This window comes from Gouania willdenowi, chromosome 3, assembly GCF_900634775.1.
Source record: "Gouania willdenowi chromosome 3, fGouWil2.1, whole genome shotgun sequence".
In the NCBI taxonomy this organism is placed as follows: Eukaryota; Metazoa; Chordata; class Actinopteri; order Blenniiformes; family Gobiesocidae; genus Gouania; species Gouania willdenowi.
The window spans coordinates 35104187-35118289 of record NC_041046.1 but is presented as its reverse complement, the minus strand read 5'-3'; the positions used below and the strand labels follow the sequence as shown (position 1 = coordinate 35118289).

At 40.8% G+C, this 14103-nt stretch overlaps 1 protein-coding gene across 20 annotated transcripts in view; it reads left to right on the top strand.

Annotated features, from left to right (window-relative positions):
• LOC114454333 (bromodomain adjacent to zinc finger domain protein 2B-like) overlaps positions 1-14103 on the top strand; it is a 109151-nt gene that overhangs the window by 11573 nt on the left and 83475 nt on the right. For 17 of the 20 annotated variants that reach the window (XM_028434745.1, XM_028434798.1, XM_028434839.1 and 14 more), the window contains exon 2: positions 7156-7198. The exons of the other annotated variants lie outside the window; for them this stretch is intronic. The gene's annotated coding sequence lies outside the window, so the exon portion shown is untranslated. The remainder of the gene's footprint in view (positions 1-7155; positions 7199-14103) is intronic. 20 annotated transcript variants of the gene reach the window in all.

Here is a 14103-nt window from a genome sequence, read left to right as displayed (position 1 = left end):
GTTGTCGCTGGAGGGAAATTAAAGCACTCAATCACTCACCTGTCAGAGTACTTCAAAAATCCATCCACACACGTGGACACGTGCGCGCGCACACACACACGCACATGTACATGCACACTTACCCCTGAGGGTTTGACAGGACTGGCCCTTTATTGACTCCCTTGATCAAGGAGACAGCAGATCCATTTAATAGAAGCCCCACACACACACACACACACACACACACACACACACACATATATACACACACTCACATATACACACGGGCAGTGAAATCAAAGTGGATCCACATCTGCTCTCTGCACAACTCTCTCTATATCCGTTTTCCACTCGTACAACAGAGCTGGTAGTCATTTAGAAAATCTGGCTTCATTGCTTGTAGAATGAAATCAAATCAGGAAAAGCCAATACTAATAGACTTTGCTATTCAGATGTTCTCAGGGGACACACTGCCCGTTTCTTTGTCATAGCCCGCCGTGATGTTTGTTCGCTGAAAACACTTTTGCTTTGCCCTTTTCAGACTTGCCTTGTTGTGCGATTGCACGGACGGTAATCATGTCATGCTACAAGCCCCGGCCCGGGTTCCAGGCACTGCTCCGCTGGCCCTGGCCCCCTTTGCTCCCTAGTTGGCCGTTTTGTGCTGAGTGTTTTGGAAGGCCAGTTAGCCAAGAGGGTGCTGGGAGGAGATGTGACAGCTGTGTTGGTCACGGATACTCTGACCTTCACGCGTCATCTTGATGGATCATCAGGGTTGTAGTGATATGTTGAACCTGTTGTGTTGGCGTGATTGTCCACTGGTGATGATTTGGTCACATACTAATACTATACTGACACAAATATTAAAAAATGCCAGCAGCAATGCAGTGTTGATTTAGATTTAGTTTTAGTCAGTCTTTTGACTCAAATTCAACTTAGACTTAATTAAAATGTAGTCATCAGGACTCTTTCAGGCCAGATTTAGTCGACTAAATTGGTTACAGATAGAGTTGATTAAAATATAAAGCATAGAGAGTTTATGCTAGTTCTCAAAGATTCAGTTTCCATTGATTAACCTGGTATAGGATGATTATAGTGCTTGTAAATACACACAGACATATTTGATGTGATCAATGAGACTACATGAGTAGCTTACTTCCTATTGGATCACTGGCTTGTCCCACTTCCTACGAAACTAAAGTAGTTTTGATTGGATACTGTCCAAAAAAAAAGCTTAGTTCTGATGGAATTTTTGGCTGTTTAGTTTGTTCACGTGTATTTTATCTTAATTAGTCATAGTCCAGTAATTGTTGCTTCGAGAAAATAAAATGTAGTCGGCGAAAACTATTCAACTAGTCAACAAAATGAACACTGCAGCAAGGCCAGGTTGGCTTGTGTATAGAAATGAGATGTATTTTGCAAAGCTAAGCAAGAAAATAGAAGTGGATCACCTAATGTAGCATTGGGCTCCCTGCCATTATAGAGAAAAGTTATCACGGCTATTGAAAAACATGCATAGATAAACGGTACATGTGAGATGCAGCCGCAATCAGCTCGGGTGTTTCTCACACATATATTCCACATCTCACAAATGGATTGCATTAATGTTCAGAGCTTTTCACTAGTCTCAAAGGCCCTGCCTCACTGTGTGGTGTAACTCACTCCCTAGAGATGTCTCTTGCTCCATCAAGTCAAGGAAGAAACCATTTAGTGGAATGACACACACACATACGCACACACATTTACAGAGCACTGGGTGGATTTGAAATGCACTTAGACAAATGTTGTTCACACAAGTTCTTTATTCCCTCCGTCGGCTTCTTCTTCACTCTGAACATACACACATCTATAGAAAAGTACTGGTACGGATATTCCATTTTGTCAGCTTTCAGGCCCAGATCATGTAACGATAAAAGATACTGCCCTGCAGTTAAACACTGCCAGTAAATCACAGCGCAAAGAAAGCTGGGAGAAGCACTTATTTTTAAGCAGCATGAGAGACCACACTGGGGGGAAGGGGTTGAGACAGATAGGCTAAGACTGAGAGAGAGAGAGAGAGAGAGAGCTTCTTTGTGCACTGTGAACTGGCATTGTGTGTGATGAAGAGATGAATCACTGCTATTTAGGGATTGGTTTCCTGCAAGTGATTGTGTGACGACTCGGTGGCGGACACACTGTCAAGACTTGCCTGTTTTGTTCTGGGGGCTTCAGGAAAATGTCTGCGGCCAAGTCTCACAAAGTCACTCCCACGAGGCGCCGCGTGGTGCAGCTCAGCAAAGACAACAGAGACAAACACTTCACCGGTGTTGTTCACTTAACCATCAAATATTAAAAAGCGCAAGGTTTTAGGTCAAATCCCAATATGTGTACACTTGTCTTTGCTCATGAACAAACATTGTGTAATGGTGATTGTTAGATATGTAAAGAAGATCATTCTTTCTCCCTTTCTTTCTTTCTACCTTTTCTTTCTTTCTTTTTACCTTTCTTTCTACTTTTCTGCCTTCCTTTCTTCATGAGTTTGGCTGAGGTGACGGTGTTTGATCAGTGAACTGAAAGAGAGTGCGGCATCACAACTGTGCACTGTCGTCCTTGTGCAAGCATGTCTGAAGTACAAACACAGCTAATTACATCTCTGTAGATAGTTCCTGTATAGCTTGTTTTGATTTCTAAGGCAATTGTCTAAAAAGTAAAAAGTAGGACTCTTGCTAGGTTCAGGTTAACATTAAGGGTAGTTGGTCAAAAAGAATTACCTATCAATATCTTATGCAACTTCAATCTGAATTTGTTTGATCACATGATAGTTTGGCATTTGTCTGTTTATGTTTATAATACAACAGTTCCCCTTTCAGCTGCCATTCAAGCTCAATTCACCCACTGTTTTTTTTTTAAATTCTAAATATCATGTTTTTCTCTCTCGACTAAGTAGTTGCCTACCTGTTTTTGGACACGTTTGACAAAATAATCAATGCTTGAAAGTAATATTTGACTTCATATTGTTCACATACTTATTATGTTAAGTCATCTTCAAAACAATTAAGAAAGAATAATCGTCGAAAAGAAAAAAGCAGACTTGCCTTGTTAACTAGAGTCTGACATGATTTATGACGACACTGCAGCTGAACGAGGCTTCGGGCGCTCAGTCCCAACAAAGAAATGTGTGTTTTGTGATATTTCATCCATCTGCTATTGATGTAAAACTGGTGAGATCTCACGGTGAAATGAGGTTAATAGACTAACAGCCTGGTTTTCAGTCAGGCAAATGATGGCAGACAGCACTGGCTTTCTTATTCGGTGTAATTCACCTGCCTTGTGGCTGGCAAATCATCTTCTGTGCTCGACTCCTATGAGCAGTGATCCTTTAATCATCCTCTAATAGGCCTTTATGAAAAAGCTGAAGATGAATTCAGCCTACTTGGCTTTTCAATGTATTAGTATGTGCCTGCACTCTGTGCTTATGTGTGTGTTTGTCTATCATTGTTAGTGTTTAGATAATAAAAGGGAACCATTACAGTTCAATCAGTCCAGTCGTTATCAGCACAGCCAGTGGAGGTGATTGCTGTTCACTGATAAATCGTACTGACAGATGTGTAATCGTTTATGAGTCAAACGTATGCAGAATGTAGCAAGAAAATCAGAAATAAGTTGCATTAAAAACTTTATCCCACGTATTGCATTATATACCAGTAGTGCTGGGTGGTATACTGGTGTATCATTTTTTTAATGATGTCATAGTGAATTAAAAATTCATACCGGTGAGTATGTGGTGTACAAAAGTGGAGTGGCATGACGTAGTGCTGTGGGACATTGTGTGAAATGGGACTGGTTTGAAGCAAGCGTGTGAGAGCACAACTTGTGTTGCCTGGCCTTGCGAGTCCACCACTGGTTCAGTTGGCTAACCCTGCCCACTGACTCCTCTGGATGTTTCACTGAGGTTGAAGGTATCTGAGAACCTGACTTTGGATTGAGTCACACAACATCTCAGCTTTTAGCTCGAAGGTTAGCCGCTCGTTGTAGCATCGCGCTGGTCCAGACCGTAGAGTCGGACAGTGTGAGGCCAACGACTCAAAATCTGAGCGTTGAGGGGATGTTTCAATCTTTTGTTTATTTATTTATTACTAGTGCACTGCAGTGTCCGTAGGAAGTATGTATTGCTATAGAAAAGTGGGAAGTTAAGTAGCTTTTTCATGGATGGCCAAATGATGTAAGAGACATTTAGGTTTGTTGTGAAATGTGTAGAGTGATAACTATTGTGTTTTCATATATTTAAATGAATACATTGGGAAAAAGCAATGCACCAGCATGAAGTTATGCCTGGAGAAAGACTTTGAGATACTCACGTTTACATGGGAGCATACATTCCTCTTTAATTCAGAATCGAAGTGAAATCCTCTTTAAAATGATCTTGTAAACACTTAATTCCAAATGCAAATTTAATTCTGACACCCACACTGGATCGCTGCTCCGCTCCAAACCAGGAGTTGCGGCGTGTGGGTGGGCTCTCCAGTGATTGGCTCTGCCGTGCATGTGGCTCTAGTGGCTCCGCTCCGGTGGCAGTGGACAACTTCATGAAATAATTAATCAACGGTACTATTGCAGTCCAAATGAATCCAATGTTGCTCACCTTTGAACCAAGCAGCAACCATGTTGAAAGTCTTAGGTCAATCTGAGCCTGATCCGCAGAGATATTTGAGCCACACACGCAGGTTAGGGTAGGTTGACGCAAAAGCTTATACATATCAACCCCATCACAACAAAACAAAACAAGGCTCGCTTGATAATATCATAAACTTATATCACTATTTTTACAATATACATTCAATATATATTCTGCAGAAGTTTTATATATTCAGTTTAGACTTCCACATCAAACATATACTGTATACATACAGTACGTACACACATATACAGACATTGACATACATATACATGACATGTACATAATATTAATATTATACTATTTCATATCTGTGACACAAATATCAATTACATTTAGTGTGGCAATATATTATTAATAATATTCCCTATCACATTATATGACTTTTATTATGTTTATTAAGTATTAATATATTTTATACCATTATATAAATATTATATATCATTGCTTCTTTCTTATGCTTTCTGTTTCATGACTGTGTGTGTGATCGAGTACAGCCATTATAAAGAGAATATGCATTAACAACAATTACTTGGATTTATTTAACAATCGATCTGTAGTTAACAAAATCACTTTACTAAAAAGGAGTGTCACTTATTAGAATTCTGTATTAATACAAGCGTGGACATGAATGTTTTTCTACAATATTCACTCCTTATGATGGTAAAATATGTTATTCTAAGCCAATTTGCTGCAGTAAATATTCCCTAAATCAGTGTTTCTCAAATGGGGCTACGCATTGGCACTACAGGGGGTACTTGAGAGAGAGCGAGAGAGTGGAAAATTAACAAATTAAAGCTTTAAAAACAGGGGTTTTTGTTAGAGCTGGGCGATATGCCTGGAAAATGTATCACGATATAATCATATCAGTCACTAACGATAACTATTGATTAATTTCTTTTAACCTATTCAAAATAAGGACCAGAAGAAAAAAAATGCTGAATTTAAATACTTTAATTTTAAACGTAATTAACATTTAGAAAGAGGTCAACGCAACAAGGGAAAAACTGAAAAATCGGAATTAAATAAACAAACTGATCAATGTGCAAATATAGATGTTTAATAAATGCATAATGAAACAAAATGTGGAGCCGTTCCTCTGCCCACATCACCCAGAATGCCTTGCGGTTCTGGATCGAGGATTGTTTCAGGCTTTTTTCAAACGGGGGTTCAGTAAATTTTCTATTGATATTGCCCACATCTCTATTGCGATATTTATCGTTTTATCGCCCAGGCCTGGTTTTTGTGTTGTTTATTATTAGTTTAAAAATTACAATTATAATAATGATTTTAGAAATTATTGTGATTAGATCATGAACTAAAAATACAAGGGACAGTCTTGATCCCACACCAGGAAGTAGATGACGAGAAACTATAGAAATAAATCTAATTAGGAGACACTAAATACTGTTTCATTCCTCACATTTACAAAATGACATTCTTTAAAATGTGTGTTATCACTCATGCATTCCATCATTACACTTTATAGTTGTTTTTACATAGAATTCTGAGCAAAAAAGTTATTAATTCATTACCAAATGTTGTGCTTGAGGGAAAAAAAATCATCATTGAAACTGCTATAGTTTTGAAAGATGCTGTGATATTCATTTTTGGTCACATCACTCAGCACTATATACAAGTATGATTTGCGTAAATATGAGAACAAACCAGAAAAACGCACTCACTGCCTGAGAACACCATACTGTACTGTATCTGTGCTGCTGAAGCATCTACTACTGTACTTGCGGCTATTGCTGCTGACCAGATGGATGTATTTACTGACAACACAACCTTGTTAGATAGCTAGCCGTGCACACTCTGCTCGTGTTGGTGTGTTTGAAAATATATCGCCAAGGCTCTCCATGTCCGCCTGTGTGCACACGCCTGCTTTTAATACAGCGTGGATGTTGACTTCCACTTTTGTCTCTTTAAATAAGAGTTGTCCTTGTAGCATCAGCCTGTAAAGAACCTTTAGACACTCTGGGATATCTCTTTATGGCATGATTAACATGGGTGGCGTCTGTTACGGTGAACGGCTCAGGTTAGACTCTGAAGATCAGCAGGGATTTACCGACAGTGCAAGAGACATGGGCGTGAGAATGCTGGCAAGACTTCCTTCTCTGCAAGAACCATCTTGTGTTTTGGGAAAATATACTGGCACTTAAAGCTCCCAATGTCTAGATCCATTTCTAACAAACAGGTTTTGCAGGAACGCCATCAGGGAGAAAGAGACTTTTTGTGGGTGTGAATATCTTTCTGTGTAGCCGCAGCTGCGCTTCAGACGTCACTGGATGTTTTGTCTGATGTGTCAGAAAATCACACATACTAAGCTTTTTCACTGTCACTTTGATGTGCAGCAAAGTTTTAGGGATTCCACCTCCTTCCATGCTGTCAATACTTCAAATATTTTCCCAAGCTTTGGTAAAAAAACCAAGCCGTTTTATCATCCCATAAATGCCTCATTCCTGGAACACAGATTGTGTGTAACCTAAGCCATCTTTTCCCCCCCCTGCTTTTTCCTGCAGGTGTTTCAGCAGTTATGTCAAAGAGCTGAAGATACCTCTACCAGTGAGTACATAAGAGCTCCTAACATTGCCTCCTTTCACTTCTGTGTGTCTGTGTGTGTGGTTGCCTGTTACAAAATAGTTGGCGTGTGACTTTTTTTAAATCATACACTGTCACACGCTTGTGCTTTTTGGCAGTTTGCTGGAGCAAACTTGCAGACTCCTCCAGTTTTAGGCCTAATTTGATTTTCATTGTGTGTGTGTGTGCGTGTGTGCGTGTGTGTGTGTGTGCGTGTGTGTGTGTTCTCTTTCTCTCCCCTCAATTAGATTTAACAAGAACCCCTCGAAAAGCTGTTGTTATGATTACATTACAAATTCGGGGTTCATTCAGTGAATCGTGCAATTAATTTGATTCCTTCAGAATATTTGTATGAAACTTACAAGCCTTATAGACACCCTTTGAGTTTGCTATCAATTAACAGCCAACAGTGAGTGTAAATGGCTGTTATTTGTTGTTGTTGAAGTGTGCTCAGTTGTTTATGTGCACTGCTAAGTGTAGCTGTAATCTCCCTTTCCTGGCTGTGTGTCCTTGCCTATTTTTGAGAGCAAGCTGTGCTCACGGGTGCGGCTGCGTCCTCGAGGCTTCACTCTGCGCACACCAAGGTGGCAGTTTATTGTTCGGCACACTGACAGTGACTTGGCACTTTTTTTTTTTTCTTCCATTTGGACGTGTTGGCCCTGTGTCTGTGCATGTGTCAGCAGTACCCATTTTAATGTAAGACTTGCAGCTTTCTGCCGCCTGTGAGAGCAGACCAAGTTTTATCAGCGTTACTACTTCATCTCTGGCCGTGAATGATATATTAGATACATAGCAGGCCGGCACAGCCCGCTTGTATCATTTGTGAAAAGTATTGATGAGTTCTCCCTCGGGGAATCAATTTCTAATGGGGGTGGGGGTGGGTATAGGCTTATAGCCGTGTGTAGAGCTCAACCCCCAGCTGGTTTTTCTGATCTTGTCCTGGCTGCCCACCCCTTCCTGCAGTCCCAATAGTGATCTGGAGCAGCAGAAGGAGCGATGGAGCTCATCCAAACAGCTATGTTGTAATTAGATTACATTTGTTGCTTGGAAGACAAGTGAAGGGGGAAGGAAAGCGCTGCTCAAACTCAAACACCCTGAGGAATTTACAAATGTTTATTGTGAGAATTGAACGAAAGACAGAAACGTGTATAATGGCACTGTTGTAAATTTGAACTGAATAATCAATTTGTAAATAGTTTATTTTATAGATGTATATATATATATAAAGCAACAATATTGATGATAAACACATGAAGAAAAAGAACAGAAAGAAAGATAAATATAGATACTTGAAACTGAAGTGAAATGGTGTTATTGTGTTCCATATGAACCCATTGAACTCAGTGTTGAATCACCAAAAAGGGGAAAAAAAAGCACTGGCCTGACGAAATGAATAGAGGCAACAAATCTAAATGTTAACACAGTGCTGATCTTGTGACATGTTTAGCATTCTTGTTTTGTCACAAGGTGCTCAAATATCAGCTTGGCATTACACAGCACCAGCACCCACACGAAACGAAAGGTTTCATGTGTGTACTTGCACCTTTCGTTTGCGGGCCCATGTGTTTAAAGGGAGGCTGTTGTAATGCATGTGGACTTTCTGTACTTAAAGCCAAGGTGCTGAGTGAAGGAGCAGCAATGCTTAATCAGCCCCATCTGCCTGATCTCAGCCTGAAACGCAATGCTTTTTAATGACAAAACACTGAGTGGTTGGGGTGTGTTTGTGCCTGTGTGTGTGTGTGTGAGAGAGAGACAGAGAGATATGGGGAGGAATAAAGGGAGAACGGAAGGAGAGAGAAAAACATCTCGAAGGTCAGGAGCAGCGGGCGGCCGTTGGGGAGAGACACGTGAGACAGAGATAGTCTTGCGTCAGCCCCATAGCAGTCAGTTTTTTTTGTGTGTGTGTTTCTGTGTGTGTGTGTGTGTGTGTGTGTGTGTGTGTCCTTTGGGACTAGCATTTCCATCTGCATCCCACCGTGTGTTACAAAGTAGCAGCAAGCCAGTGTTTTATTCTGAGTGTCTTGAATCTGTAAGGATTCATAGACAGTAAGATAGATAGACAGCGAGATAGATCAGTCATTGAGCTACAGATATTTTTTTTTACTATGCTCTTGTGACAGTGAAAGGGGAAATTACACCTTCTTGCCAGAGGGTAAAGAATTTGTGCATCTCATTGCCTGTCACAAAACCTGAATAAGGTCTCATCAATCTCAGCAACTACTATCATTTTTCAGCCCTTATTCACAAGCACTATTTGTTTCTTTTCACACTGTCTTTTTTTTCCCTCTTCTTTCCAGCGCCCTTTAAACCGCTTGCTCTCCCAGATTGGGAAAGTGTTAGAGATAACACCTAAACATTTAGTACTTTGTACTTGCCTCGGAGCAATGATTGTTTAAAAAGCTTCAGTGAGATTGTTCTCAGGATAGGGAGCAGCGTAGATTTAGCAGACACGCTCTAGCATTAGCTGAGGGCTTACCCAGCCTTGTTTTAGCACCGCCTCTGCTCTCACACACTGACCGTTCCCCCTCTGCTCACCTTCGCCCTGCGTGGTCACAGTGTACGGACCCTGTAGTAAGACTCTCTATTCATCCCCCAACTGCCAAACAACTCTGCGTTCCTTGTTCCTCATGAAGGGCCGCAAGCATGGGGCACGGCTGCGCTTTTATAGACCCTTGTGTCATGAATGACTGTCTGCACCCAGGGAGCCTCAGTCCACTCAGGGGCTGCCCGCCTGGATCATAATGTGCATGGTCATGAGGGGGCCATTTTGAATGGAGGCCATACAAAATAGGAGCTAAAGATCCCAAGCTGTGAGCTTTTCCCAGAGACAGCAACAACAGCAGTAGCCTGTGTGTGTGAGAGTGTTTGTTGTTATCAGAGGAGAAATGTTGGGCATACAATGCAGAGTTTTGGGTGTCATAATGCAGGATAATTGTATAGCAGTAATCTATGAAACATTAGGAGTAGCCTTTAAACCCTTTGCATCACAAACCTTTTAGCTGCATACAAGCACTGTTGCAACCTGAGCTCCTTGGACTCAGCACTAATGTTGTTTCCCTATGAGGTCAGAAAAACAAATGATGATCCAGCGTTTACCATTACTTGCACATACTTGCCATGGCTACCAGTCACATCCTCATTCTCAGCATTTTTTTTGTAAAACTAAATGATTCATTCAGATAAGGGATTGTACATACCGTACATCCCAGTTAGATCTCCAGTAGGCCAGATGTGAAAAATAATTCACGCACATGTTCTAAAAATGAAAATTTATAATGATTAGTATCAAGGAAAGTACATGTTTATTATTTAAGATCTAAATATCACCTAAACCAGTGGTTCTCAATTTTTTTTTTTGGCTCAAGTTCCCCCTTTCTTTTATTTCTCAATCCAAGTACAGTACCCCCTTTATCCGACTATCACATTTTGCCCAAAATACTATAATAAAACCAACTGTAGAGCATCATGATGGAATGAATGCCTGACAACGCACATTTTAAATAATTTAATTTTGTAAATAAGTGGAAAGAAACAGTATTTTGTGTATCCTGAATAGATTTATTTCCACAGTTTTATCATTTCTGGTCATCTCCCACCTGCTCTGGGACCTTGTATTTTCAGTTTATTTTGTAATTAAGATCATTTCCATCATCATCATTATTATGATAAAACCCCATATTTTTAATTCCTTCTTTTGTTGATTTTCCACTGTCTCTGTCTCTCTCTCTCTCTCCATCTCTCCATCTCTCAAGTACCCCCTGTAGTGCCATCGTGTACCCCAGGGGTACACGTACCCCATTTAAGGAACACTGACCTAAACAATCCAATAACAACATTAAATCCGAGGTCTTCATCAATCTTTCTTTTACCCAAGGGTGTCAAACTCATTTTCACTCATTTCACTTTGATCTGAAGTGGGCCTTAGATTGTGGGTGGGTGGAGAAAAATGCATTTTCAACATTATTGTGCCCTAGTTTGTGCTTCTGCCTGTAAATTATATAAATACATCCAAGCAAGTATTGACAGAAGTCCCTGCAGAACCTTTGCTTTTATATTCCTTGATTTTGTCACCATTTTTCAGGGGGTTTTGTGGGATTGTTTTTGACAAATGGAAGGATTCTTTCCACAATTTGAGATTATAGATTGCAGTCGTGATCAAAGCTCGGCAAAATTGTGAGTGCCTTTAAATATCGTGGAGTTTTATTGAATTTGTGAATTTGGAGGGACTGAGATATCTACAACTGAACTCTTTGGTGATTTACCCAATGATTAATGTTTTATCTGTCATTTTTACTCTCTCCTGCGGGCCGGATTGGATACTTTAAAGGGCCGGAGTTGATCCCCAGGGCCTTGAGTTTGACATGTGCTCCATAGTCTAAACCAGCGATTCTCAACTGGTGGGTTGGGACCCAAAAGTGGGTCGCGGACCTGTACTAGGTGGGTCGCGGGCAGCTGGCCTCATGTTGGACTTTCTTTCGACAGCCATGGTGTGAAATGCATGTTGCACAGGAAAATACATAGATTTATGTTTTTAAAAAGATTATATGTGTGCTTTCAACAGCTATTTTTGAAAAACTAAATTTGGTTGGTTGAATTTTTTGAAAAAAAAAGAAAAAAAAAAGTGGGTCACGATTTAATGACTGTGGCAAATTTTGGGTCCCAGGGTGAGACCAGTTGAGAACCCCTGGTCTAAACCACACACTGTTGGGCTTTGCTGCATGGACCTCGATCGCTCACCCAGGAAGCTTTCCAAATGGGTTTCATTGGGCAATTTATGCTCACATTTGAAAATAATAGGGAGATTATCACAAGAACTCTGATCCTGCTCTTTCATATAATAGTTTTTAGTTTCAAAAATGCAATTTTATTATTTGTCCTTTTATTATTCTTTACTTCAGTGTTTTGAGTACTTGAACTGTCTGTGTTGTGATGTGTCCCTGAAGATCCTAACTGTATGTAAAAAGACTTCAGAGAATATGTACAATTCAAACAATATTGTGACAGTTTATTATGTATATAAGTAATTATTGATCGCAGAAAAGTCTTTTGTTTTGAGTCACAAATATCCATAACTGGATTAGATTACGTTTCAATATTTTTGTCAATCAATGTCTCTCCTTTAATTTTTTTCCCCATCTTCATTTTACCAGCCTGGAATCCATCCTAATGTCCTTCTATTATTCAATGTTTAATACAGACGATTAGTCTGGAAGCGCTCACAAGGCGTTTGAGTTTTGGGGGGCTGAGCAGGGCGGGACAAACATGTGCAGAGTAACCAATCAAACAAAGAGCGTACGTGATGACAATAGCACGACAAGCGTAGATTCTTTTTCCCTAAGCGTAGCTGGCAGAGGGAAATGGTGTGTAGTACGGTACAGACTTACGGTTTTGAAGCCTCTTCTTTGTTGTGTTTTGAACGACACATCCAGATCTTTTAAAACAAAGCAGAACACAGCTCCAAACGTCATGCGTCATTTGTTTTGACACTGCTTGGCGCAGGAGCTATGACGTTCTTTCTGTACGTCTCTGATTGGCTTGGTTTCTTTCGAACCAAGGAAGTGAGCAGAAACGGCGACGTAACCATACCCACTTTCTTACAGAAAGCAAGGAAGTGGGTGTGGCTTATCGCCAGGCTATCACTTTGCACCATCCTCCTGAAAGGCAGATTGGATGCCCTGTTGTGGCAGATATTACTGAGTTGGACTAAATGTTATAATTTTTCAGTATTTTACTTGGTTAACTTCTCTCAGTATAGTCTGCGATTGGAATGTTGGTGAAGCGCACGTGTGTACGTTAGTGGAAATAATCAGCAGTTGATTACACTTAAATGCTGGCATACACACAGGCTCAGTCATATGCTCCTGTCAGAGGAATAATAACTTTATTTTTCTTTAAAACTATTAGGTGCTCAGTCATAACGCTTGTTAGACTGGAACCACACACACACACAGACAGACAAACACACACCCATAGACATGTTTACAATCATGTACTCTGCCTTTTTTAGTCAGCTGTTGCCCTGTGAAAGTCTTTGGGTTTATTGGACGTCTTGTCAAATCTCTGCATTCACTTGTTTCTGATTCTGCCTTGCTTCTTGTTTCTAGACATACTTCACTACTTCCTGCCCTAACCTCCTTCCTCAGATCTTCTTTCTTCCTTTGCCACTTCAAACACCCACATGCCAAACACAGTTGTCCGCAGTCAACCGCCATGGATGTGGTTTGTGCTTCTGATGTACGTCTGTGACAGGGAGTAGTTTGTCCCTCCTGGGCGTGTGTTTGTCCCAGGGCCAGGGCCAGGTTGTAACCTGGAGACAGCTGCAGTCCAGAGAAGCCATTAGCAGTGCCAGGAGGCCCCCAGCTCCCAGCGAGAGCTCATTACTGTTTCTGTGTAGTCACACTTCTCCTATGAAACACAGCAGTGTGCCTGGTGAAATGGCCAGGACAGAGAGCCTCGGGGAAACCATTACGGCTTGATTTGGAGTTCTGCGAGAGAAGGGAACAGAGCGAGGGAGTCCGAGGTTTCATCGAAAGAGGAGTATGAACACTAAGAATCATATTAATCATTAAACACGTCCGTCTCTTCTTGTTTCCCCGTTTTTATTGGACTAGATATGCTGTGTGTGTGTGTTTGTGTGTGTGTGTATGTGTGTGTGCTCTCAGAGGCCCAGTCTGGTGTGCAGATGGCTGAATTGGGGCCTACTACACCAGATACCATTTTTCTTTCCTCTTTCTCATCATCTGTTGTTCCTTTTCCACTTTGTCTTCCTTCACATCCCCCTCTTTTTTTTATTATCAGCTCCTTTTCAACTAATCTTTCTTTTCTTTCCTTCCCTCGTCCTCTTTTCCTTTCCTGCATGGTTTCATTTACCAGTGACATCCCCGACTGCT